This window comes from Cetorhinus maximus, chromosome 7, assembly GCF_964194155.1.
Source record: "Cetorhinus maximus chromosome 7, sCetMax3.hap1.1, whole genome shotgun sequence".
NCBI classification, from domain to species: domain Eukaryota; kingdom Metazoa; phylum Chordata; class Chondrichthyes; order Lamniformes; family Cetorhinidae; genus Cetorhinus; species Cetorhinus maximus.
The window spans coordinates 19,361,936-19,387,717 of record NC_135885.1 but is presented as its reverse complement, the minus strand read 5'-3'; the positions used below and the strand labels follow the sequence as shown (position 1 = coordinate 19,387,717).

The 25,782-nt window shown below is 42.9% G+C and overlaps 1 protein-coding gene across 2 annotated transcripts in view; it reads left to right on the top strand.

Moving 5' to 3' along the window:
* The window catches only part of gabrg3 (gamma-aminobutyric acid type A receptor subunit gamma3), a 639,852-nt gene that overhangs the window by 586,664 nt on the left and 27,406 nt on the right, over positions 1-25,782 (top strand). The gene's annotated exons all lie outside the window — the stretch shown is intronic.

Below are 25,782 nucleotides of genomic sequence, written 5' to 3'. Positions count from 1 at the left end.
TTGATTGGCAACCATTAATGCACTAAAATAAGGAAACTTCTAAGTGAAAGATGAACATATACCTGCCAGATTTCACATGCTGTCATCTGGTGTCACCTATTTTTCATAAGCTATCAGGTACATAGAAAAATATTTTTGCCTGTGGAATTGCGCTGTAACATTTTGTAATTAAGGTGCTATATCAGGCAAATGAGTAGCTTGAGGCCTTAGTTTGATCCCTGCCCCTTTGTAAACGTTAGGCTGTTGATAAGGTTTCAAGCAATTTCAAGACTCAACGGGCAGAATTTTCCATTTATGAGACAAAGTGCAGTGGCGGGCAGTTTCAGTGGTGCGCAGCCCGCTGGCCAGATCGGCGGGAACTCGCGCCCGATTCTGCGCTTGGAAGCTCATTAATTATGCACAGGCGGGTATCAGGCCGAATCACCTGGCGGGTCAGGAGCTGATTGGTCTGCCCACCATCAGCTGGCGGGTTCGAAGGTCCGGGCACCACATTTAAACGCCAGTCCAACACACACATCTCACTGTCTCCAGCCCACCTGTCCTCCGGACACGTGCAGAGATGTCTTGCAGCCACAAGAAGGAGGCCGAAAGCCTCAAGAGGGAGGCAGCACCCCACTTCACCCACCAGGCCCCCTGGGCCTTGTTCAGAGAATTGCAGGGCGCACAGGCGTGTTCTGTATCCCAGTGATGGCTGCAGGAAGTGCAGCAGCCTCACGTCTCCGGCCTGGGAGGCCGTCGCAGAGCAGGTCAGCGCGGCGGGCAACCTCGCCCCAAATGGCATCCAGTGCAGGAAGAGGAAGAATGATCTTATCCACTCTACCAGGGTAAGTCATCCTTCAACTCCCTCCAATATCAAACTCTTGAGATGCTGAAACAGTGATGTGAAGCCACTGACTTCTGAGTAGCCCTTTGCTAATGAAGCCATTGGCTTTCAGTGGCTTTCATCCCAAGGAGGTCTTCCTCCTTTCTCTTGAAGCAGACTCCTGTTTGCTCTTGTGGCAACAAGTTAGAGGGCGACCCCAGAAAGGCCTACTTGCCTTTGCCCTTCTGCCTTCCAGCCATTCCACAGCCTTCCCTCCCCTTTTCCCCGTCTTCTTCGCTCCTCCCCCTCACAGCCATTCCACAGCCTTCACTTTCTTTTGCTCCCCTTGTATTTGCCCTTCCCCGCCCAGCCCTTCCACAATCTTCCTTCCCCATTGCCCACCTTGCGTTCGTCATCCCCACCCTCGTCTCACAGCCCGCCCCCCCTGTTGAAGTGCTAGTTTCTGAAAGTGGAGTTCTGCCTGACTACCACTGCACAGTGATGTCCTTGTCTCAGCCAAGGGGAGTAGAAGACCCCTGCACTCCCCAGCTCCAGCCGCAGTACTGGTCATTGTCCGAGTACCACAGCACAGGAGCAGACCAACCCTGCAGCCCCAGCTGTGTGGCGTTCACTTCAACCTCACAGGCGCAGCGCTATGGCAGGTAAGCTATGTATGTTGCACTCACCTCAAAGTTACGAGTGAACCGAGGTCTGACTTGTTTCAAGCGGGTTTGCGACCGACGTAATTTCACGCTGGCAAGGTGTGAGAAGATTCCAGCGAGCAGCTGTTTTAATGAGCATTCATGAGATGTTAATGAGTGCAAACGGCATTCACGCCACTAGTCAGCGGGATAAACGGCTCACCATTAACCTGCCATCGGGAGAATTACAAACTGTTCTTATGCCGGCAGATTTCCAACTTTTAGCCTGCCGCTGGACTCTCTGCTCCCGCCCGCCACGAAACCTATCACGGGCAGGATGGGAAAATTCCGCCTAACATCATTATGAACTCTACCAACTTCTCTATTCTTTTGGTGCACACGCAAGAAATCTTGGGGTTTTGCTGCATAATGCGATGTAATTTGACTGAATCTCTGAACTCAGAAAATTGGACAATAGGGGTCAACTATTCTGATTGATGGAAATCTGAATTTTTCAGTCATAGTCAGGCACTTTAAAGCTCATGCCCAGTGCTGAGATCTGGGTTCCCATTGAGCAAGGCTCTGTTCCGAGAATGGAGTCTGACAATTTCCATGTTCAATTTTCAACACGCCACTTGGGCCTAACACCTCAATTGCAGATTGGTCACCCATAACATGATGCTTTATGTTTTGACTTCCATTGTATCAACTTTCTCCCATTACGACGTTCCATGTCAATGTTTGTTGTGGTTTTGGCTATGTAAGCATATTACCCTGTGCAGTCTGGCAATCTGGTTCTCACAAATCATTCGAGATACTTCCTGAAAGCTTTTACAATTGCCAGTTTTTTTCTTAATGGCTGAACTTTGTAATACCCAAAAGGAGGGTGTAAACTAAATAAAGATAACATTATTAAATTTATTCCGTGAATCATCGTTTGCATCTCTTAATGCCTTTATGAAGCTTTTTACTTGAAGGTCTCAGCTCCTCCAAATGCCTGTTTTAGGCTTGATTATTGTGCCTAGAGCTATGGCTCTGTGAACTAAATTTGGATTACGTAGGCTGGCCATCTAAATTGTGATTAATTTTCAAATATTTTTCAGTATTATTCGGTCATTTGTGCCAACCTAATTTCTATCTTTAGCTTCTAGCATTTTCTACTCAATAATTTTTCTACAAATAACATTGACTGTCAAGGGGACATATGTCAAAGGATTTATTGAAGTAAAATAAAAATGGGGTGTTATAAGCATGAAAGCTGCACGTGGTGGGAATAGAGTGAAAAATGTCATGCAATTGTCGATTTGTTTGCTTCAGCAAGTGTATTAAAGTGAGGGGGAGAGACTGGTGTTAGTGAGAATAAAAGCCAGAGACAGAATAAGGCTAGTGAGAGTGAATGTGAGAGAAAGAAAGGCTGGGTCAGAGAAAGTAAGAGAAAAAAAATGAGGGACTGGGAGTTTTTTTATCTTCAGTGAATATTAGTTCAATTTTCTTCTGGAAAGCAACTTAATTTGAATTTTGTTTACAGTTAGACAAGATTAATATTAATCACATTAACTGTGTGACAGAAGTTTGAATTTAATTTGATTCAATGCCTGAGATGAGGGAGAATGAAGGAAAAAGAGACAGAGCTAGAGGGGGAAAGACATGGGGCAGAAAATTACGCTCGGCGGGTGTGCGCGCGCCCGACCCGACCGAGTGTGAAATGACGCACGTTGACGTTGGCCGAGTGTGCCGACGTCAACGTGCAGTCACGCGATAGTTTGGTCGGCGGGCACATGCCGGAACCAGCAGCGCGCCCTCCGACAATTAAAGGGCCTGTTAAGGCCATTAACTGATCAATTGAGTTTAATTTATCACTGCCCGTTCAACCTAGGGGTTGGCAGGCGGGCGAAAAGGCTAAGCGGCCTTTGCATTTTTTGGGAAACTTCATCCACGGTTGAATAAATGCAAATAAAATAAAACTTTATTTTTTCATTTAAAAACATGTCCCTGCTCATGTGACAGAGTCACATGAGGGGACATGTTTTTTTTTTAATTTTCTGATGTTCAATAATTTGTTCAATGTATTCTTCATCTCGCTGAGGCAGCTCCATGCCTCAGGCAGATTATTCAGCGCTTCTTCACGTGCATGCGCGTACTGCGTGCTAGGCCTGCTCGCCCTCCTCCCCCCCCCACCCGCACAGGCAGCGCTCAGTGCTGCCGTTCGCGTATCACGCTGGGTGGGCTTTAATTGGCCCGCCTGCGTAAAATTGTGGTGCGCTGCCGATCACAGACAGCGGTTGACTTCCTGACCGCTCCCACCCGCTCCCGCCAAGCCCGCACGTCAAGGGAAAAATTCTGCCCTTGGAGGTACAGTTAGACGGATAGTATCTTTCCACTTTCTAATCTGATTTCTTTATACATACATATTTGTAGGTTAGCTCAATTGGCCATATCCACCTAATATTGGAACAATATTTTTAATGTTCTATGCCAGGAGTACACATTTGTAAAATGTCAGCTTGAATTTCATTGCATGATGTATCACACAGGATATTTTATACACCATATATACTTATATACATATATATACTATATATATATATATAAATGAAAATTCATGGATCCACAATAGGGTCAATAATTGAAATATTATTAGAAGCTAAGAAAAGTTTTCTTTTTGAGAAAAAGAGCAATCAAGCTGATTTAGATGGTAGATATTAAAGAACTGGAAATGACCAAGAGGCTAGTAAGGACATACTCTTGCTTTGCTGCAGATCAGTAAATGTTTTTTACACTGCTTTTTTTGTAAAATCAGGTTCAAAAGCAAAATACTGTGGATAATGGAAACCTGAAATAAAAATGGAAAACGCTGGAATCATTCATCAGGTTAGGCAACATCTGTGGAGAGAGAAAAACAGAGTTAACCTAACTCTGTTTCACTTTACACAGGTACAGCCTGACCTGTTGAGTGTTTTCCAGCATTTTCCATTTTTACATCTGTCGCATTGATCCCTGATGTCAGATGTTTGTAAGTGCAGGTGCAATAGAGCCACTGTCGAGAAGTAATTGCAATAATTTTGGCTTATGCTAGATGAACCTCTGGCCACGATCTCTATACTCCATACTTCCCTTTGCAACATATTTTTTGTAAATGCATATCCAATCCTCACCTTTATAGAGAAGTTGCTTTGTTTGATAAATATTAATGAACAAGTGTCAAATTCTGTGAAGAAAATTGCAGGCAATTTGTAATCCAGTAGGAAATGGATTAAGCAAAACTCTTTGTATAACAAGATTTGAAGACTCTGCAGTATGTGCAACATGCAAAGAACTGTCATGTACAAAACAATAGGGGGGATTATAATGTGTGCTGCATCGTTGTGTAAAAGAGGGTTCTGAGCTCTTGATGTTCAGTTTGATTTGTGACATTTTCATCAGTATTATTTCAGTAGGAGGCGCTCTGACAGCACCTCCATCCCCAACCTCTGCCATAATGGTGTAAGCTTTTTTGACAGCGGAGTAAATGGAGTTTTCAATTAATTTTCACCTTGAGTGCTACAGCGCACTTTATCTTGGTTGTTTTAACTCATTGCCACAAGTTTCACTGAACTTCAATCTGTTCAAATGTTCAGTGAGAAACCTTCAAGCAATGATTTGAAAGCCTTCTGGAATATGCTGCTTGTTGTGCTGAAGTTAAGAATAAGGTTAACCCATGAAGGGTTGTTTAAGAGACGTGTACGTGTGGCATCAGGTTATAGGTGCTGAACAACTCTTAAAGGCATGTTACTGCAGTTTTATTGCATATGATGCCTACAAGATGAGTGCACAGCTGACCTGCCCTTTGCAACTTCATAACTGTGGGAACAGAACCTTGACATATGTGGGAAAAACTGTGCATTCTGGTGACACAGTGGATTGATGATCCATTTGACGTGCAGTGCCAAAGAATGCATTAATCTATAAGATACAATGCTGGAGATTATTTTATAAAATAAAATACGTTTACATTTCAATTATGTCTATTGCATAGAGATATTTCCCCATGGTGCCATCACGGTGTCAAGTATAGGTCAAAGTTCTAGATTGTTGCTTGCTAACTGAAAGAATCCAGAATTACATAGGATTTACAGCACAGAAACTGGCCATCCATTCCAACTGGTCTGTGCCAATGTTTATGCTCCACATGAGCCTCCTTCCGAACCGAGCTTTATCTAAATAACCTTGCATTTCATTGCTTATGGTTGCAAATCTATCGGGAGACTGGAGCCTCAGTTTGGTGGTAGTGTTTTGTATCCAGGGATATATCAACAAACCATTAAAGCTCAATTCATCGCATGGGGACTCAGGTACTCTATTAGTGTAGCAAAAAATAGATTGAAGTGAGGGAATGCAAAGTGGATTTGAGTCCCATCCTCACTCAGCTTCCCTCAGGAAGTTTATCAGACCTGACCATCTCATTTGAGGAGGGAGGGGATATACCTGCCAGGCAGTAGGAGGCATTGTCAGAAAGGTGGGCAAGGGGGAGACCTTAGCAAAAGAAAGAGGAGAAGATTAAGAAATAACTTGGCTTCACTAAACATTTATTTCTCCAGGTTATTTGATATATGACTCATATCCCTGTACTTTAGTTAAGCAGTTTAATCTGAGCTTTTCAGCCACCTACAAGGCACAGGTCATGTGTATGGTGGAATACTCTCCATTTGCCTGGATCAATGAAACTGCAACAATGCTCAAGCAGCCGAAGATTTTGCTGGATTGGCACCCAGCCACCTTAAAAATTCACTCCCTCCACCATTGATGCAGAGTCTCCAATCTACAAGAAGCGCTTCAATAACATGCCAAAGCTCCTTCGATAATGTTGTAATATGTCTTTAAGTGATATCAGCATGACATCATGAGAAGAGCAATATGTCATGTGATCTAGTCTTAGTTATACTTTTGCTTTGAGCGGAGCACACACACACATAGCTCTGTTGCCTACATACATCAGGTGATTGACAAACCAGAGGATGACAAGACAAATAGTGGTGAACACATGTTTTGCATAAATCTCATGGAAAACATAGATGCTGTCACGCCATCCAAAGTGTTTGTCAAGATTTGAATTACCTGTCCGAAGAAAGTTGGTAACTATCTGTTATTGGCCAAAATTGACACAGGGGCAAGTGCCAACACACTACCTATGCGAATTCTAAAAGACAAGCAGGAGAATTTTCTCCCCATCGGGCAGGCCGGTTGAGAACGGGTGCGGGTGGATGCAGAGCTGCGCGCCACCATTTTACGTGGGTGGGCCAATTAAGGCCCACCCTGCGTGACATGCACCCAGATGTGCACGACACTATCTGTGCGAGTGGGGGGAGGAGGGAGAGTCGGGGCCTGCGCTCTTTCACGCATGCGTGCGAAAGAGCGCAACAATCTCCCTGAGGCACGGAGCTGCCATAGGGAGATTAAGTTCAGTTATACAGATGGAAAAAATAAAAAAATAAAATTATTCAGACATGTCCCCTCATATGACAGTGTCACATGAGCTGGGACATGTTTATGAATGTTCACTAAACATTTTATTTAATTAATAAACTCTTCATGAAACCTCATCCCGCCCGTGGTTGAGGTTTGATGAAAAATGCGAAGGCTGCCTGGCCTCTTCCCCTGCCCGAAGCCAACCTTAAGGTTGGACGGGCAGCCCTGACAATTACTTTAATTAGTTTATTCATGGCCTTAAAAGGCCTTTGACAGTTCGGCGGGTGCACAGCCGACTCTGGTGCACGCCCGCTGAACGAAAGATCAGAATGACGCGGGGTGACGTCGGGATGCACACCCGATATCACCGTGTGTCGGTGTGCAGGGCTCCACCCCCGCGCGCTGAACAGAAGATTCTGCCCATGTACCCAATGTCGTGGAAGGCCATGGCAAAACCTGCTACTGTGAAACTTTCAGCGTGCAACAATTCACTTAATCCACACTGAAACAGGACCCATAGTCCTGCTGTGCAAGTACAGTGAATCCTCCTGGGTGTCACAGATGTTCTACATAGTGAAAACCAAATGACCAGCAATCGCAGGTCTACTGGCATGTGAGGACCTCACACTAGTAACAATCCATGGAATCTGTCAGACATCACAAGGCAGATTATCCTCAGAAACTACTCCTATCTCCTCAGTTCACCACCTAACATTGAAATAGCCATAGTGTTTTGACAAAATTGGCAGTTTCAAGGAAGCTGCAACATGACATCTGCAGGGGAATGCAGCTGCGCCAATTGATCCACAACATAAGTGCAACATGCACTTGCAAGATAACTTCAAGTTCAAACTAGACAAAATGGAGAAAGAAGGAATTATTAGAAGAGTAAAAGAACACAGATTGATGTAGCTTAATTACATGTGTCATAAAGAAGGATGGATCATTGAGAATAATGTCTGGATCCACAACATTCAAATACAACTTTGAAACATTGTCCTTACAAAATTCCCACACTAAAGAGCTTTTCAGGCACAATATTCTTCTTGAAGCTTGATGCCAAGCATGGATACTGGTCAGTAAATCTCATGGAGAACTCCCAAGAGCCTACTACATTTCATAGCCCATTTGGATGATACTGTTTTCAATTACTTCTTTTCGGGCTATCTGTTAGCTAGGATCTCTTTCAAGGTCACATGCACCGCATTACATGCACTGCACCAGGATGCATTTGTGTCGCAGATGATATAGCTGTTGTGGGATGAACAAAGAAAGAACATGACCATAACCTGCACTTATTGATGCAAGTAACACATAATGAAGGATTGGTGTTCAACAGTTCAACAGTCTGAAATGTGATATTAACGTGCGGCAGATCAATTTCTTTGGTTCTATTTATTCCAGTGCTCCTATATGTCCTGACCCAAGTAAAATAAGGAATATTAAAGCCATGCCAGCACCTCAAGATAAGGACAATCTTCGAAGGTGTCCAGATCTCTTTAATTTCTTGTGTCCGTACATTCCCAATTTCACTCAAAAATCTTTATCACGAAGGGAGAAAGGATTTGGCACAAAGACCACCAATACATCTTCGAAGCACATTATCAGACGCACATTATCCTAGGGAGGCAACTACCCTAGAGATAGCATGCTTTCTACAAAAAGGCAAACCGCTTGCATTTGCTTCAAAATCTCTGTCCGCAACGTAATCCAACAACGAGCAGGAAACATTCACTTTAGTGTTTTGAATCATACGTTTCATATCTGACCAAAAGCCACTGGAGATGACTTGGTGAAAATCATTGACCAGTGCACCGCCAAGAGTGCAGCATCTTTTGATAAAGATTCAAGGTTAGAACCGTGAGATTAGGTACAAGCCAGGTAACTTGATGGTTACATCGGATACACTTAGCAGATTACCTAACTCAGTGAAAGGAGAAAAGATATCTTTGGATCTACAAGTTGATTTCATTGACATTGAATTTGAAAATGTTCTCCAAATTGATCTGGTACATTTTGCGCAGTGCAAATACAGAAACAGTGACAGATTGTACACTGCAGAAACTGGAAAACCATCATTGAAGGGTGGCCAGATTCAGTTCAGCATTTCCACGAACACTTGAGACCATTTTATGAACATACAAACACACAAGATAAGAGCAGAAAGAGGCCATTCGGCCCCTTGAGCCTGCTCCACCATTCAGTAAGATCATGGCTGATCTGTTTCTGTTATAAATTCCACATTCCCATCCACCCCCAATAACCTTTGATTCCCTTGCCTAACAAGAATACATCTACTTTTGCCTTAAAAAAATTCAACAATCCCATCCCCACCGCTTTCTGAGGCAGATTTCGACAAATGCACAATCTTCTGAGAGAAAAGATTTCTCCTCATCTCTGTCTTAAAAGGACGACCCCTAATTTTGGCCTCATCAGCTCAAGCTAGGCATCTCCTGGGAAGTCATTTTTAAAGGCAGGCAGCGCATCATACCAGAATCTTTGCGACCTGATTTTCTTCAATAACTTCATCACTCACACATGGGCATTGATCAGATGAGAAGACTCGCAAGAGAGTCAGTCGATTGGCCAGTTATGAACAATGACGCTGAAGTCGTCATTGAGAAGTGCAAGCCATGTCATATGCCAAGTCAGCACAAAGCACCATTGATTCCATATGAAGTTCCTACCCATCCTTGGTCCTAAATCACTTCGGACTTCTTACATTTCCATGGCACTGACTTTATTGTCATCATTGACTACTTTACCGAGAACCCCATTATTCAACAATTGCAAAATGCATCAAGCACAACTGTTGCATACATTCTAAGTGCTATTTTCAGTTTATCTGGCATACCTAGGGAGATCATTACAGATAACAATCCGCAATTTATTGGTATGCCATTTCAAGATATGTGTGAGAAGTGGAATATCGATCACACTACTTCTTCTCCTCATTACCCTAGATTTAATGGCCTAGCTGAATGAATGATTCACATGGTGAAATTCCTAGTTCTCAGATGTCGACAGATCAGCAATATCTACACATTACAATGTTACATCTGAGAGTGACACCTGTAAGTGCAACTATTCCATCGCGGGCACAGCTCATGTTTGGCAGACCAGTATGTACCAATTTATCTCCTCTTACTCATTCCACTCCCTCAGAAACTAGAGGACAACTTTTAAAACTGCAAGAGAAGATGTTGAACTGCATGATAAAAATGCAGGAACAGAATTGCCAAGTTTACAGTTGGGACAACAAGTTCATATCCAGGATCCCACGGAAGGTACTCAGCAACCAGCCGAGGTGACAAGAATTTGTTCAGAACCAAGGTCCTATGAAGTCATTGCACACAAAACTGCAACAGTGAAATGTAATCAAGGACAAATCAGATCTATTTCATCTAGAACAAAATCCCAAATGTAACCAGGAACAACATCCAAGAATTACAATCCCACAGATCACTGTGAGCAATTAAAGGAACCTCCAGACAAGGTTATCATCACAAGATTACCTTTACATTTTAGAGACTCATTGATTAATCAGTTCTATGCAGCTATGTAATGATAACTAAACATGAACATGTATTGTAAATAGTTATACTCTTCGGAAGGCGGGGAGAGAAAGTATCTTTAAAAAAAGGGGTGTGTTGTAATATGCCTTTAAGGGATATCAGCATGACATCACTGGAAGGGAAATTTGTCATGTGATCCAGTATTAGTTTCACTTTTGCTTTGAGCAGAGCACACACACACACAGCTCTGATGTCTTCAAACTTTATACCTATACATAAAACTGTTCTCGTGTGCCTAGTGTAAATAAATGAACCCACGATGTGTTTACCCAATCCCTTATGAGTAATTGATGCCTTGTGTCTTGTATAGTAAATAAGTCCAAGGTTTTAAATTGTTATAATAACACAACAGACAAAACTGCCCAAACCGGCAATCTCTATCATGTGAAAGGACAAGGGCAACAAGTGCATGGGAACAACATTATGTCTAAACTTCCCTTCAAGTCAAACATGGAAATGAAAATATATCGCCTTTCCTCCATCATCACTGGGTCATAATCCTGCGGGAGTATCTTCAACACATTGACCTCAGTGATTCAAGAAAGTGACTGACCACCACCTCCTCAACAGCAACACGTGTGGGCAATAAATGCTTTGTCATCCTGTGAATGAATAAAAACAACCAATGTACATGCAGCTGACAATCCTTAGGGATTGCAAGCCTCCATATACTATCAGGGATAACAAGAAACCCTTCCTAGCAGAAAACCCACTGATGATATAGAAACTGTCCAGCATTATTTGATTTGTGTCTGACAGGAATTTTCAAAATGATAATCCAAAAGGGAGAATTTCCACAGGGGTTTTCCTGACCTCCCATTCTAACTTTGGTGGAAAGGTTGCAAACAGCTTCTGTCTGAGGTTGATGCCAATCTGGCACTGATAGGAGGTCAAATGAAAACTGCAGGAATTAGATCCCCATCTCTCCCTCAACCCACATTGTTCTTGAGAGAATGAATTACCTTAGTTGAAAGAACATAAGGGCTCACAGAGAAATCAAACCAAGGGATGTAATTTTACATTCTGAGGAACAGAAGCAACAGCTTTCCCTCAGTATTTACTGGTTAAAGTTCATTTCAGTACATCACACTTGTTCAAAGTTAATCTAGCATATGAGATTATGACCAGGTTCATGCTGCAGGCTCCCTCATAGCAGAATACTACAGAGCGATGCATCTCTGACTTGGATTAACTAGCACACAGATGGAAAAAGACTTCTAAAACAGATTATGTTCTGAAAGGGTCAGCAGTAGCAGCCCCTATCTATTCACAACAGTCTGGTCTTTTTTTCCCCTATGACACAAGCCATCCATGTTATAAGAAAAAGGACTTACATTTATAAAGCATGTTTCACAGCCTCAGAACATCCCAAAGGACTTTGAAAGTACTTTGAAGTGTAGTCACTGTTGTAACGTTGAAAACATGAAAAACAATTTTCACATCGCAAGTTGCCAATAAATGGCAATGTGACAATGGCCAGGTAACCTGTTCTGACGGAAGGTCACAGGCCTGAAACGTTAACTCTGTATTTCCCTCTCTCTCCACAGATGCTGCCAGGCCTGCTGAGTATTTCCAGCATTTTCTGCTTTTATTTAATCTGTTTTTAGGTGTTGGTTGAGGTATTATTAGCCAGGACTCTACTTTGATATAGTGCCATTGAAGCAGGAATAGGTCAAACGCCCCTCAAGCCTGTTCCATCTTTCAATGAGATCATGCTGGGCATCATAATTTCATCCGCCCGCCTTAGCTCCATATCGCTTTAACACTTGGCCAGCAATTATCTACTGATCTCATATTTAAAATTATTAATTGAGCTCACATCCACTGTTTTATTTTTGTGGGAGTGAGCTCCACCCTTTGCATAACTAACTTCTGCCATGATTTGCCTAGTTCTGATTTTAAGGTTTTGTCCCCTTGTTCTGGACTCCCATGCCAATCAAAATAGTTTTTCCATCTACCCTAGCAATTCATTCTAAAGTCCTAAAAGCCTCCATCAAATTACTCCATGGCCTCCTATCTTCCAATCAATACAAGCCCATTTTATGTAATCTCTCATAATTCAACAGTTGGAGCCCCAGTGAATCTGTACCGCACTCCTTTCAAGGTCAGTATATCCTTTCTACGATGCTATGCCCAGAACTGTATGCTCTGATCTAACCAGAGCTTATATCTGTAGCAAATCTTCCTCTCTATTATAGCCAAGCCCTTGAGTTATAAGAGTTAACATTCCGTCAGCCTTTTAGAATACTTCCGTACCAAACTGCTACATTTTAGTGATCTGTGTACATGAACCCCTAAGTAAACCCATGCCAGCTGTGAGTCAGTGCGTAACACTGGTACCTCTAAAACAAAAGGCCGTGGATTCAATGCCCACCCCTGAGAATTGAGCACAAAAGGAACTCAGGCTAATGCTCCAGTACTGTACTGAAGGACTGCCGCATTGCCTGAGGCGCTGTCTCTTGAATGAGATGTTAAACTGAGGACCTGTTGTTCTCTAAACAGGACATAAAATATCCCATGGCACCATTTCGAAGAAGAGCAGTGGAGTTATCCTTGGTGACATGGCCAATGTTTACCACTCAAATAGCATCACACAAACAGATTCATTGTCATTATCACATTGTTGTTATGGGAACTTGCTGTGTGTAAATTCATTGTCGCTTTTCCTACATTGTACTTAGGGGCGATGGTAGTGTAGTAGTAATGTTACTGGACTAACAATCCAGAGGCCTAGGCTAATGCTCTGGGAGCATGAGTTCAAATCCCACCATGACAGCTAGTGATGCTCTTAATTGCATTCTGAAATGGCAAGTCACTCAGTTCAAGGGCAATTAGGGATGGGCAACAAATGCTCTCCTTGCCAGCAATCCCAACAAAGCTTGGCAAAAAATTACAACAGTGCAAATACTTCATTGGCTGCAAAACACTTTGGGATTCCCTGAGATTGAAAAAAGTTCTGTATAAATGCAAGTCCAAGGACCTCCACTGTTCCTAATGTTTCACTATTTAAAGGGTGGCTGGATCTGTTGTTTTTTGGTCCAAAATAGATTACCTCAAACTTAACTGCTTTGAAATCCATCTGCCACAACTTTGCCCAATCATTTTATCGATATTTTGTTGTAATTTTACGCTCCAGTCTACATTAATTACTATGCCACCAATCTTTGTGTCATCAACAAACACAGATATATGGCTCCCTGTTGCATTATCTAAGTTATTAATAAATAAACTGAATTGTTGAGGCTCCAGCACAGATCCCTGTGAGACATCACTAGTCACTTCTTGTCAATTCAAGTATATACCAATTATCACTACACCCTGTCTACATCACCTAACCAATTGCCCAACCAGGTCAATAATTCGCCTTCAATTCCATGCCTTTAATTTTAGCAATCAGTCTCTTATGTGGAGCCTTAGTGCATAAATTCTGGCTGCCCATATAAACTATATTCATAGGCATTGCTCTACCTGCTATTTTAGTTACTTCCTCAAAAAAAAGAAAGTTTATTAGACATGGCCTACCCTTTGCAAATCCATTTTCACTCTCAAACCATATCAAATTTCTCCAAGTGTTCAGTGACTTTGTTCATTTTTTCTCAATTCATTCACGGGATGTGGGCTTCGCTGGCTAGGCCAGGATTTATTGCCCATCCCATGCCCTTGAGAAGGTGGTGATGAGTTGCCTTCTTGAACCACTGCAGTCCATGTGTTGTAGGTACAGCCACAGTGCTGTTAGGAAGTGAGTTCCAGGATTTTGACCCAGCAGCAGTGAAGGAATGGTGATATATTTCCAAGTCAGGATGGTGAATTACTTGGAAGGGAATTTCCAGGTGGCAGTGTTCCCATCTATCTGCTGCCCTTGTTCATCTATATGGTAGCAGTCGTGGGCTTGGAAGGTGCTGCCTAAGGAGCCTTGGACTTGTGCTGCTACTGTGCATCGTTGGTGGAGGCTGTTTGAACCATGTCTGTAATGAGGTCGGGAGCTGAGTGACCCTGGTGGAACCCAAACTGGGTGTCAGTGAGCAGGTTATTGCTAAGCAAGTGCCGCATGATAGCATTGTTGATGACTCCTTCTATTAATTTAATGATGATCAAGAGTAGACTGATGGGACGGTAATTGGCCGGCTTTTTCTGTACAGGACATACCTGGGCAATTTTCCTCATAGTCGGGTAGATGCCAGTGTTGTAGCTGTACTGGAACAGCTTGGCTAGGGGTGCGGCAAGTTCTGGAGCACAAGCTTTCAGCACTATTGCTGGAATATTGTCAGGGCCCATAGCCTTTGCAGTATCCAGTGCCTTCAGCCTTTTCTTGATATCACATGGAGTGAATCGAATTGGCTGAAGACTGGCATCTGTGATGCTGGGGACCTCTGGAGGAGGCCGAGATGGATCATCCACTCGGCACTTCTGGCCTAAGATTGTTGTGAATGCTTCAGCCTTATCTTTTGCACTGATGTGCTGGGCTCCTCCAGCATTGGGGATGGGGATATTTGTGGAGCCTCTTCCTCCAGTGAGTGTTTAATTGCCCACCACCAATCACGGCTGGATGTGGCAGGACTGCAGAGCTTAGATCTGATCCATTGGTTGTGGGATCGCTTAGCTCTGTCTATCACTTGCTGCTTTTGCTGTTTGGCACGCGAGCAGTCCTGTGTGGTAGCTTCAACAGGTTGGCACCTCATTTCTAGGTAGGCCTGGTGCTGTTCCTGCCATGCCCTCCTGCACTCTTCATTGAACTAAGGTTGATCCCCTGGCTTGATGGTAATACTAGAGTGGTGGATATGCTGGGTCATGATGTTACAGATTGCGCTGCTGCTGATGGCCCACAGCACCTCATGGATGCCCCATCTTGAGTTGCTAGATCTGTTCGAAATCCATCCCATTTTGCACGGTGGTTATGCCACACATGATGGAGGGTTTCCTCAATGTGAAGGCGGGACTTCGTTTCCACAAGGACTGTGCAGTGGTCACTCCCACCAACACTGTCGTGGACAGATGAATCTGCGGCAGGCAGGTTTTTGAGGATGACGTCAAATACGTTTTTCTCTCTTGTTGATTCCTTCACCACCTGCCGCAGACCCAGTCTAGCAGCTATGTCCTTTAGGACTCGGCCAGCTTGGTCAGTAGTGCTACCAAGCCACTTTGGTGTTGGACATTGAAGCCCCCCCCACCCAGAGTACATTCTGTGCCCTTGCCACCCTCAGTGCTTCTTCCAGGTGATGTTCAACATGGAGTACTGATCCATCAGCTGAGGGAGGGCAGTACGTGGTAATCAGCTGGAGGTTTCCTTGCCCATGTTTGACCTGATGCTATGAGACTTCATGGGGTCCGGAATCGATGTTGAGGACACCCAGGGCAACTCCCTCCCGACTGTATACTACTGTGCCACCACCTCTGCTGGATCTGTCCTGCCGGTGGGACAGGATATACCCAGGGATGGTGATGGTGGTGTCTGGGACTTTATCTGAAGGTATGAATTACAGTATAGGTTCTTATAACTTGCCCACACCAGATGTTAGACCAACACTTCTGAATGCCCTGGTTTCTCTCTCTCATCTTTCTTAAACACTAGAGCTACTTTTGTAATTTTTTCAACCTAAACAGATAATTCCTAAATTGAGAACGCTTTAGAGAGTTATGGCTAAAGCATTTACAATTTCTTCACCTACTTTCTTTAAAACCCTGGGGATTTGCCAGTCTTCACCATTTTTGTTCTATTATTGTTTTCTTGCTTAGATTAACTTTAGTGAGCTCCAATACATGATTCATTATTAATTTCCCTGGGATGTAAACTATATTATCCACTTCCTCTACTGGAAGCTCTTATTTAGCTTTTATTATCTTTTTGTATCTTCCTTTGCTGGTCTTTGCATCTATCCCAGTCCCCTAGATCTGCGTGGTTCTGTGCAATTTGTATGGTATCTCCTTTATTTTTCTGTTACTTCTCACCTCTTTTGTTTTATTTGGTATGTAGAGCTCTTGCCCCTTAGAGGTATATAATGGTCCTAGCTAAATTATTTTTTTAACACCTTCCACTGTTTTTACCCAATAGCGGATTTGACCGGTTTGCTGTCTTCATTATCTGTCCCATCTCATTAAAATTAGTCTTAGCAATATCTAGAATCATAGTATCTATGTTAAATTGCACCTTTTCAAATCAAGTTCAGTCATATTATAATCACTATCTGATAAATGCTCCCGTACTGTTAGATTATTAACTAATTCTGACTCATACTCATGCTTAAATCCAGTATGGTCTGCCCTCTGAGGTCTCTCTTACATCCACTGAGAGGGCAACTGAGACTTTGGATTAACGTCCCATTTCAAGGAATCAAAAAGCACAGTATCAGCGGAGGTAAAACACAGATGGTGTGAATTATTGGGAATCTGAAATTTTTAAAAATGCACTGGAAATGTGGGCAAGTCCATTAGCAAGGTTGCTTACAAACATATTTGCAGCATATTCTATTTTTACATTAGTCTATTAATACAAGTGTATGGGAGCTTGCCAACAAGGCAATTTTTTTTGTACAGAATACACCAAACTCCATCCTGCAGGCACAATATTTGCTGCTCATGCAGATGGTTTAATATTAAATCAACACATACCTTCAGACCTAATGACAAATCCTCAGGCCTGTTAGTACTGTGCTCAATGAGTATCCCAGATGCCTTTGTGGAGGAATACACACACAGTGAAAGAGACTGGAAAATAAAATCTGAATGATGAGAAGAAGAAGAAAACGAACAAGAGACACCCCACAACCTTTGCTTTGCTGCTTTAGACTGCAGAGTTCAGATAGGAGCCTTTGGTCAAGTGAGGAATAGGACTCTTTGACCAACTGAGGAAAATAGTCATGGGCCAGAATTTTATGGTCTCCCTGCCACCGGTAGGCTCTGAGGCGAGGAGGGAACGTGAAATTGCATTGACGGAATTCCCTCCAGGATCCCGCCCGCTCCGACCTGGTAGCGATTTTACACTGGGGCAGGCAGGGCCTCGAACAGGAAACCTGCCCAGCCTCAATTTTTAGGCTGGCGGGTAGATGACAGATCAGGGGTGGGGGGAGGGGGAAAAGCCCAAAATTGAACAGAGTTCAATCTCGGGCGGGTAGGCCCCTTCCGGCCAGAGCAGCGTTGTTCCTGGAGGGGCTGGAGAGCTGGAGAGCTGCCGGCCAATCTGATTGACCGGCAGCTCCCCAAGGCGGAACTTCCTCCCGGTGAAGGGCAGGAGTCCCGCCTTATGCCAATCAACGCTTGTTAGAGCATGAAATGGCATCGGGCCTGTTTTTCCCGCTGATTCTTCGGTTGGTGGGGGCTCAGCCCCACAATCCTGAAAATTCAGGTCATGGAGTACCCCAACTAATATTAGGGATAGCTTCGTGCTCTTGCCCACCAGTTATGACTTACTCAATTGCCAAGACAGCACTGATTTGAGCCTCAGTGTACCATGGGTAAACATACTTGTTAATCTGTGAATCTGAGGGTGTGCTACACACGGGTATGTCAATTTTTAGCCGGCCTTTATTCTATCGATACATAAAAATGCAGAGACCAATATGACCTATTCCATTTTTGCTTCCTGCTTGATTAAAAACATACCTTTGGGCTTGTGATTAGCTGGTAAAAATTATTCAGGCCTGCAAAAAATTTCTGGGGAAAGCATGAAGAAAATAAGATGCATTTTTAGCTTTCTTTTTAGGTTAAGCGTGCAGAAAATTATAAGTTTACAAAACACAAGACAACTAGAGAAGAAGGGAGGTTAAAGGGCATTGAAAAAATTGGAGAGCAGTACTGTTTAAAAACTTGTACTCAAAATTACCTTCCCAGGAGGAAAGAACAGTTCAGCCCAGTTTTTAATGGTGTTCCATTTTAAGGTATGAAAGACCAGTTCGGACCAGCATTCTTATTACCCATGTTTTTACTTTACTGTATTTTCCTTCTGGGCGATGTTTATGAGAAAGGCTAATAGCCCAGATATTCCTGTTAGAGTAATCGTAAGGCTAATGGTGCTCAGAGTTATTTATGCGCAAATTGTACAGCATCTTCAGCTAAGGGGCAGATGCAGTTTGAGTCAAATATCCAACCGTTGCTGTCCAGGTTGCATCTTGCTATTAATGGCATGAAGTTGCTGTATTTGCATGGTTTTTGTGTTCTAAGTTCAAGTTAGGGCTTGTCAAAGTATCCTTTTACACTCGTGATATGTGAAACTTGCTGGCTGTGAAAATTAACCATTACAAGTGTCGCTTCAGGTTTTAATTGGTGTTGGAGATTTAATAAATGTAAAATTAAAAACTCTATGAGGAACAATTTATACTAAGAGAGAGAAAAAGTGCTGGGAATACTCTGCAGGTCAGGCAGCATCTGTGGAGAGAGGAACAGAGTTAAAGGCCAGGACTTTGCCACAAAAGCAGAGGCCCTGACATTGGGCAGAAATGTGTGGCTGCAGAACACATAGCAGGCAGCAAGACTTCCCAATGCATTTCACCATCAGCAGCCAATTAAGTGGCTGCCAATGAGGGAGCTCTCTAATTAACAGTGGCAGGTGGGTCCTAGTGCCGACAGTTCACATGTGAGATGAACCAACCACGTATCTCCCCTTTCCCAGGAGCTCAGCCACTCCAGGTAACCACAGGAGTGAATATGTGGCCTCAAAGAGCAGCAGAGGGACAGACTTCAGACAAAGGGAGTTCTTCGCAGAGTGCTTCCACAGCTGATGACACACTCTCAGCCCCTTCGATGGTGACACAAATGCTGGATCTTCCTCATATTGCTGAGATGGCCCATGCACAGGTGTCCCAAATCTGTTCTAATGCAGTCGGGCCCATGTACCCAGAGGACTCAGGCCACAGCCATCCACTGTACCAATGTTACTCCCCTCTAGAGCACCAATATTCTGCAATGCACAACAGAATATAATGATGCAGGATCCCACTGAAGGTACATATTCCAGGGTTTCCCAGATCTATTGAGGCATTGAAACCTCGTCTTTAGCAGATGTTCATTATTCTGTCATTCGCACCTCCTCCGGACACATCTTTTGCTTCTTTACTTGTCCCATTGCAACTCCTTTTGGCTCTGCCCCAACAACTCTTCTGACATTTAATTTCTCCTGTCTTCCACTCTATCACAGACTAATGCAATTATATCCTTTCTTAGGTAAGGAGACCGAACTTCCCTACTTTATATATTTCATTCCTCTTTCAATATGCAACAACATCCCACTTGCCTTCTTAATCCCCTGCTATTCCAGCATACTAACTTTTTGTGATCCATGTGCAAGGGCAGTCAGATCCCTCTGTACCACAGAGTTCTGCAGCCTCTCTCTATTTAAATAATATGCTGCTTTCTTTATTCTTCCTGGTAAAGTGGACAAATTCACATTTTCCCACATCATACTCCATCTCCCAAATTTTCGCCCACTCACTTAAGCTATCTATATCCCTTTGCAGACTTCTTTATGCTCTTCACAACTTACTGTCCTACTATTTTTGTATCATCAGCAAATTTAGCAACCATACAGTCAGTCCAGTCATCCAAGTCATTGATATTGTGAATAGCTGAGCTCCCTGCACAGACGCCTGTGATACTCCACAAGTTAAAGCATGCTAACCCGAAAATGACCCATTTATCCCTATCCTCTGCTCCCTGTTAGCTAACCAATCCTCTATCCATGCTAATCCATGTGTTAGGGTTCTGCTATCTTTACCCACTGGCAAGATAAATTGAAACTTATATATAAAACTTATATAAAAACAGTTGAAACTTATTGTCAGTCTCAATCCTCAACCAGGTGAGACTTTAAATAATTCTAAGTGCTTAGTCAGCTATACTAACTTTCAACTTGGTCTTAAAATAAAATCTCCTCCCTCCCAGGAGTATTTAGGATAAATAAAGATATCTCAAAATGAAATATTCTTCTTAGGTATATTATAGCAGAAATAACTCCTCTGAGCTAACCACTCTCAAGCCATGGGTTCCCCATTAAAGAACTCTAGAGTAAAGAGTGAGTCTACAACTTTTATAGTGGTTACTTAATAATATTTTATTATAAGGCTAAATCCTGATTGCATTATAGTAATGGTTGCAATATTACAAAGTGTAAAGTAAGTAAAATAAACTAATCCACCTAAAATATAAATGCAGAGTAAACTAATTCACCTAGAATATAAACGCAGAATATATAATCCACCTCAAAGTAAATGAAGGCTAACAAAGTTACCTAAAATATAAATGCAAAAGATGCAAATCCACCAGAAAATGAATATAGGAATGTAGGATATTCAAACAAATAACATAATAAGTCTATACTCACAATCAAATTATAAAGTGTAGTTTTTGTCTTGTCTCATCTATGAGGAGATCTCATCCATAAGACCTCTACTCTCAGGTCAGCAGTGGCAAATCTGACCTAGGTGCTTGCTTAAGAGCCAAATTTAAAGACAATCTATTGCTTTAAGAAAACAATAGCCATTGATAAAACATATTCTTAGGTTTTTTTGTTTCAGAATTCTTTGAGGACCAAACAGTGTGTGTGTGTGTGTGTGTGTGTGTGTGTGTGTTTGCAGGTGTTTTTCCAGCTTGTTGTAAACAGCATCAAGGCCTTTACTAGCATAGCAGTCTCAAGGTTTTCTGCATTTTGTGTATAACATTGTCTTTCCTGTTCTTGGCAAAGATACAAATTTTCAATTGGCTGGGTTAAATCCTTAACAGATGCACCTTATCAAATGCCTTTTGGAAATCCAAATATCCAAATACACCACATCTACAGGTTCCCCTTTATCCACGTTACTTCTTACTTCTTCAAAGAACTCCAATAAATTAGTCAAACATGATTTCCATTCCACAAAACCATGTTGACTCTACTTGATTGCATTGAAATTTTCTAAGAATCCTTGCACTAACCTCCTTAAAAATAGATTCCTGCATTTTCCCTATGACAGATGTTTGGCTAACTGGCCTGTCGTTTCTTGCTGTCTGTCTCCCTCCTTTCGTGAACTTACTATTTGCTATTTATTATTTTCTAATCTGATGGGACCATTCAAGAATCTAGGGAATTTTGGAAAATTACAACCAATGCATTTACTATCTCAGCAGCCGATCCTTTTAAGACCTTAGGATGCAGGACATCAGGTTCAAGAGACTCGTCAACTTTCAGTTCTAGTATTTTTTTCAGTACCCTTTCCCTGGTAATTGTAATTGTTTTAGTACTTCCCTCCTTTTCACTTCTTGATTTACAAGTATTTGTATCTTCTATATTGAAGACACAGGTACAAAATACCTGGTCAACACTTCTGCCATTTCCTTAATTTCCCATTATTAATTCCCCAGACTCACTCTCTAGAGGACCCACATTCACTTTAGTTACACTTTTCCTTTTCAAATACTTGTAGAAACCCCTGCTATCTGATTATATAATTCTAGCTAGCTTCCTCTCACACTCTAATTTATCCCTCCTTTTTTTGTAATTCTTTGCTGGTTTTTAAATTCTGTCCACTCTTCTGACCTACCACTAATCTTCACTGAAGCATATGCTTTTTCTTTGATACTATCCTTAACTTAGTTAGCCATGGATAGCGTATCCTTCTCATAGAGTCTTTCTTCCTCACTGGAATGTATTTTGCTGAGAATTATTAAATACCTTCTTAAAAGTCTGCCCTTGCATCTCTACTGAACTACCTTTAACCTAATTTCCCAGTTCACTTTAGCTAATACCCTGAACAGCCTCCAACCTCATAGTCCCCCAACACTGCAGAGCCCACTTCTAACTCCCTCCTAAAATCCACAAACAGGACTGCCCTGGTAGACCCATTGTTTCAACCTGTTCCTACCCTACTGAATTTATTTCTTCCTATCTTGACTCAATTTTTTCTCCCCTTGCCCAGTCTCTTCCCATTTACATTCATGATTCTTCTGACACCCTACATCATTTCAACAATTTCCAATTTCCTGGCCCTAACCAACTCCCCTTCACTATGGACATCCAATCCCTCTACACCTCCATTCCAGACCAGGATGGTCTAAGTACCCTCTGTGTCTTCCTTGAACCAAGGCCAGAACAATCCCCATCCACCATCCCCTCGTCTTCCTGGCTGAATTTGATCTTTAATTGAACAATTTCTCCTCTAACTTGTCTCACTTCCTCTGAATAAAAGGTGTGGCTATGGATACATGCATGGCCCCAATTATGTCTGTCTTTTTGTGGGGTATGTGAAACATTCCTTGTTCTAGTCCTATTTGAGCTGCCTCCCACAACTGTTTTTCTGGTACATCGATGAATGTTTCGGTGCCGCTTCATGCTCTCACCTGGACCTAGAAAAATTCATAAATCTTGCTTCCAATTTCCACTCTCTCTCACATGGTCCACCACCAACACTTCCCTTCCCTTCCTTGACTTCTCTGTTTCCATTTCTGGTGATAGACTGTCTACCAATATCCATCACAAGACTCCCACCTACTCAACTACTCCTCCACACACCCTGCTTCCTGTATGGACTCCATTCCATTCTCCCAGTTTCTCCATCTTTGTCATATCTGTCCTGATGCTGCTGCCTTCCACAAAATCATTTTCGGTATGTGTTCCTTTTTCTTCAGCCGACACTCCTGCACCGCAACCGCCCCCACCACCCCCCCAAACTGCCACTGTGGTTGACAGGGCCCTCAACAGTGTCCGACCCATTTCCCACACTCCTGTCCTCATGCCTTCCCATCCCTCCCGGAACCACAACAGGATTCCCCTTGTCCTCACTTTCCACCCTACCAGCACCCATGTTCAAAGGATTATCCCCCGCCATTTCTGCCATCTGCAGCATGATGCCTCCACCAAACACATCTTCCTGTCCCCTCCTCTGTCAGCATTATAAAGGGACCATTGCCTCCATGACACCCTGGTCCACTCTGCTATCACCCCCAACACCACATCTCCTTCCCATGACACCTTCCTATGCAATTGCAGGAGGTATAACACCCGACCCTTTACCTCCTCCCTCCTCAATGTCCAAGGTCCCAGACGCGCCTTCCAGCTGAAACAGCGATTTACATGTAATTCTTTCAAATTATCCAACTGTCTTTGCTGCTCACAATATGCTTTCCTCCACACTGCAGAAACCAAATGCAGACTGGGTGACTGCTTTGTGGAACAACTTCGCTCTGTCCACAAGAATGACCCCCGGCCTTCCGGTCACTTGCCATTTCAATTCACCATTTTGCTCTCATGCTCACATTTCTGTCCTCGGCCTGTTACAATGCTCCAGTGAAGCCCAATGCAAGCTGCAGAAACAGCACCTCATCTTCCTATTCGGCACTTTGCAGCCTTCTGGACTCAACATTGAATTCAACAATTTCAGACCATGAACTCTGTCCTCCATTTTGATCTTTTTTCTCCCAAGTGCCAAGCTGTATTTTGTTCTCACGTTTTTGCCTTCAGACACACTGATCTTTATTCTGCTATTAACACATTCTGCAATTTTGCTTTCAGACAATGCTGACCTTTATCATGCTATTAACACCTACTCTGGACCAATGCTTTGTGTCTTTAATACTATCATTACCACTCCTTTTGCTTTACGTTCCATAACATCTTTGCCATTTAATCTCCCCCGCTCGCTGACCTATCCCTGACCTTCTCTTTTGCTCCACCTGCCCCTCCCAGCTTTCTCAACAGCATAAAACTCACCACCTACCTACCCCCCTTCAGTTCCAAAGGACAGTCACGTTGGACTCGAAACATTGGGCAGGTTTTACCGGTCAGCGAGTGGGGGCGGGGCTTGTGTCCCGATGTCACCCTGTGTCATTTAGATTTTCAGTTCGGCGGGCGTGCAGCCAAACTGTCAATGGCCTGTTAAAGCCATTAAAAAACTAATTGGCCTCATTGATGGACCTTCCTTACAGGTGGCGGACAGGCACTTTGCCTCAGGGAGATCTTCCGCGTGTATGCGCGCACTCCCAGCTGAGGGAATTCCCCCTCCCCCCTACCCCCCACCCTGCCCACACAGGGAGACAGGGAGCGCATAGCACTTCCTAGCGGATGTCACCTGCCCACTTAAAATGGCTGCGCCCTCCTGTCTCGGGGCGTCAATCGGAAGGCCGCCCACTGGCACCCGGTCCCGTAATTCCCCCCCCAACGAGGGGAAAATGTTGCCCATTAAACCTGTTTCTCTCTCTACAGATGTTGCCAGACCAGCTGAATCTTTCCAATGCTTTCTGTTTTTATTGTACTTTAGCCAGTTCTGCCTTCGTACCCTTGTAATTGCCTTTATTTACAACATTAACCATAGACCCACTCTTCTCACCCTCAAACTGGATGTGCAATTCAATCATATTATGATCAATGCTACCTAGCAGTTCCTTTACTCTGAGGTTATGAATTAATCTCACCTCATGATCTAGAATAGCCTGCACTTTGGTTGGCTCAAGAACATGCTAGTCTACAAAGTTGTCCCCAATACATTTAATGAGCTCACCTTCCAGGCTAACTTTCCAATCTGATTTGTCCAATCTATATGTAAATTAAAATGACCCATGATATTGCTGAATCTTTCTTACAAGCCCCCCATTATTTCTTCCTGTATATCCCGTCCTACAGTATAGTTACTTTAGGAGAACTATAGACTACTTCCACAAGTGACATTTACCTTTGCTATTCTTTTTATATCTAACCACACTCATTCAACATCTTGATCTTTAGGACTAAGGTCATCTCTCCCTAAGGAAGAGAGAGAGGTAGAAATTTGGAGAGGGTTAACAAGGAAATTCCAGAGCTTTGAACCTAAGCCGCTGAAGATGTGACCATCAATGATGGAGTGAAGAATAATGAGGTCTGATAGTGATGCAAGCACAGATGTAATGGTGCCCGGAGCACTGGCGCCAGCTGTTCCCATAGCGACCATGGTCAATATAACCTCAGGTGTTTCTCTTCTGATCCTCTGAGGTACATTGGTGCTATGAAAACTGATCATACAGTCCAAATATCATCAAAATGGCTCCTTCTCAAACAGTTTAGGATGCAACCAGATATATTTTCTATTGGATTCTGACATGAAATTAACAAGAAAGTGATTGGAAAAACAGATACGGTAGATGGGATATCAAAGTTTTGATTGAATATCTTTGGGAGCAATCGATTACATTCAATTCTTTGCCGAATGAAAAGACTACTTTGCCCCTCAAGTCTTTTATGTCCCTTACTGTCCAAGAGCTACCTGTGGACACATGTCAATCACTAACACTTAACACTTCCTTATCAAATCAGGAACTTGTGGGGAAAACGTAAAATAGGAATGAAATTGCTTTCAGGAAGATCAGATTATTATAAACAGTGATTGTA